This window comes from Ahaetulla prasina, chromosome 17 (assembly GCF_028640845.1).
Source record: "Ahaetulla prasina isolate Xishuangbanna chromosome 17, ASM2864084v1, whole genome shotgun sequence".
Classification (NCBI taxonomy): Eukaryota; Metazoa; Chordata; class Lepidosauria; order Squamata; family Colubridae; genus Ahaetulla; species Ahaetulla prasina.
In genome coordinates, this window is record NC_080555.1 from 2,008,113 (window position 1) to 2,011,635 (window position 3,523).

Below are 3,523 nucleotides of genomic sequence, written 5' to 3' on the forward strand. Positions count from 1 at the left end.
ATCCTGTAATTTTCGGGTAGAAGTTGCTCCACTGATTAATCGTTCTCACTGTCAGGAAAGTTCTCCTTAATTCTAAGTTGCTTCTCTCCTTGGTTAGTTTCCACCCGTTGCTTCTTGTCCTGCCTTCAGGTGCTTTGGAGAATAGCTTGACCCCCCCCCACTTTTTTTCTTTGTGGTAGCCCCTCAAATATTGGAACACTGCTATCATGTCACCCCTAGTCCCTCTTAATATTATATATGTCATTGCCCAGAGCATCATTGGTTGCCCTCTCCCCTCTTTGGAAGAGCTTTATAGCTCCCACTCAGTAGTGGGTTTCAAATCCTGGTGCTACCGGTTTGCTATCAGTAGTTTGGTGCTTCTGCACATGCGCAGAGCGTTTTTGATGATGTCTAGGCGGGTGGGGGGAGTTTCCTGCCCCCGCCGCTACCAGTTCTCCCGAACAGGGGCGAACCAGGAGCAACCCACTACTGCTCCCACTACCTTAAGAAAGTTCAAAACATCCTTAAAGATCCATCTCATCCTGGGCACCCTTTTTTTGAACTATTACCATCTGGCAGATAGTACAGGGCAATAAAAACAAGGACAAATAGGCTGAGAAACAGCTTCTATCCCAGGGCAGTAACTATACTGAATTCTGTATAAGTGCAACATTAATGCTGTATCGAGTGTTCAGTTCAATTGTACAGAAAGTGAAGGATATGTGTTTGTGGATTTTTTGTTGCATAGTTATAATGTACACTGAAGGCGGCCTTTAATTTCATTGCGCGAGGTGCAATGACAATAAGCTAAACTAAACTAAAACTGAATTAAACTAGATATCCCCAATTCCAAATGTACGTCTAATTCCAAGAGAGCTTCTCTTGCGAACATGATCCAACGTAACCAAATGTTGTTTCTCCTTCACTCCAAGAGGCCCTGCATTCTTTACTCACAGGTGACCAACCCGAAAGCATTTTGTGGAATGTTAGCTCATTGTGTTCACTTGATAAAGCTGTCCATTTTTTAAAATCCATCCCTAGGGCGTAACCGTACATTTAATTGAGTTGGTCAACCCTTATTGTCACTGAATTGGGTGGATCAATTGTTTTTCTTATGCACCGCTTAGTAATCGCCATCTGGGTGGGGAATTATTTACAGCACACCAGGGTGTCTCTCTTGTGACACCGAAATTGGGAAATCCATTCTGGGTGTCTCAACCCTGGAGGCTATGCAGCTGAGGATATAAAAAGCTGGATCCTTGAGGAAACATCTCAGAACCATCCTTTGCCTTCTAACGTCTCAACCCTTCGAGAAACCGGTAAGTTCTTCTTAGGAGGTTCCTTTACAAGGGCATAGACTAGAGATTCCGAAGAGGACCTCAGCTCCATGGATTAAGAGGAACCTCTTAGCAGAGGTTGACTTGAGAAGGCATGCTTAAGAGAGAGGGTTGCCTTCATGTCCTGGTTCTTCAGTGGAGGCTGAGATGGAACTTGGGCTGGCAAGCTGAGGGTTAACTTAGGAGATATGGAAAGCAAGCTTCTGAAAATTGCAGATGGGAGGGACCAAGCCAGCGACTATTCGCAGAGGGAGGATGAGTTAGGATTGGGAGAAAGGCGAGTTGAACCCAACTGCTGTTGTCTCTGAGTTGTGACATGGATCTTCTCCTCAATGAAGGAGATCCATTAACCTCTGGAGTCTTCAATCTAGTCTTCTTTCCTTCAGTTCTTCTTCCTCTTCCCCAGGATCTTAATATTTTTCAGGAACAGACATAGCAATTCTCCCATGCCAGAATTGGAGGTTAAGGCTATAATTTTGTCTTCTCCTGCCTTCCTTTCTTCCTTCCTTCCTTCCTTCCTTCCTTCCTTCCTTCCTTCCTTCCTTCCTTCCTTCCTTCCTTTCTTTCTCTCTCTTTCTTTTCTTTTCTTTTTTCTTTCTTTCTTTCTAACTCTCTCTCTCTCTCTGCCTTTATCCCTCTCCTTTTTCTTTCTTTCTTCATTTCTTTCTCTCTGTCTCTCTCCTATCTTTCTTTTTCTCTCTCTCCTTTTCTCCCTCTCCTTTTTTATTTCTTTTTTTATTTCTTTCTGTCTGTCTCCCTTCTTCCTTCCTTCCTTCCTTCCTTCCTTCCTTCCTTCCTTCCTTCCTTCCTTCCTTCCTTTCTTTCTGTCTTTCTGTCTTCAGAATAACAGAGTTGGAAGGGACTAGGAGGTCTTCTAGTCCAAACCCCCCCCTCCTGCTTCCTTGTTTTTCTTTCTTTCTCTCTCTCTCTCTCTCTCTCTCTCTCTCTCTCTTTCTTTCTTCCTTCCTTTCTTTCTCTCTCTTTCTTTCTTTCTTCATTTCTTTCTCTCTGTCTCTCTCCTATCTTTCTTTTTCTCTCTCTCCTTTTCTCCCTCTCCTTTTTTATTTCTTTTTTTATTTCTTTCTGTCTGTCTCCCTCCTTCCTTCCTTCCTTCCTTCCTTCCTTCCTTCCTTCCTTCCTTCCTTTCTTTCTTTCTGTCTTTCTTTCTTCAGAATAACAGAGTTGGAAGGGACTGGGAGGTCTTCTAGTCCAAACCCACCCCCCCGCTTCCTTGTTTTTCTTTCTTTCTCTCTCTCTCTCTCTCTCTCTCTCTCTCTCTGCCTTTATCCCTCTCTTTTTTCTTTCTTTCTTCATTTCTTTCTGTCTGTCTCTCTCCTTTCATTCTTTCTTTCGCTCTCTCTCTCTCCTTTTCTCCCTCTCCTTTTTTCTTTCTTTCTTCTTTCTTTCTTTCTTTCTGTCTCTCTCCTTTCTTTCTTTTGCTCTCTCTGGCTTGCTTTTCATCCTTCTTTCTCTCATAAGTCTGTGAAGATCTGCATGTCTTGTCTTGCACCATTTTTTTCCCAAGACCTGTATCACTAACTTCATGCGCTTGTTCTTAACCGATGTGATTTGGTATTCCACCATTCTACCAAAATAAGAATTTGCATTTAAACCCAAATATCAGTTACTGTTTCTTAAAGACAGCAACAAAAAAAATCATCTATAATCTTTTCTTCTCTAATAATTTCCCATGCTTCTTAACTGCCAATATATATATCGCAACCTAGCAAATAGCTACTGTAGAGCAATATGAATTATTTTCACATTGCGTAAATATAATATGCAGCACATCAATGGAACATTTTATGAAATATTTTTATTCCTGTAATGCATATTTTATATTACAAATTGTTCTCAGTAGATACTCTAGGGAAATGTGTATTCTCTGCACATTGCATAAATAAATGCCGTGCATAAAACAACCTTTATTTTCTAAGGCAATATATTTTACAAAATTACTTAACTGCTAATGTATGCAGTACATTAATGCAACTTTATGCAGTATTTTATGCAATACATATTTTATACTCGATGTTTTTGGAGTCAGTACACAGTCTAGAGAGACGTGTATTATTTATGCAAGATATAAAATAACTTTTAATAATGGTGTTAATATTATACATAAATATATATTTCAAAAAGAGATGGGCACTAGCTTGCCCAGTACTTTATAATGCCCTATCCTGTATGATTATTAAATTATTATA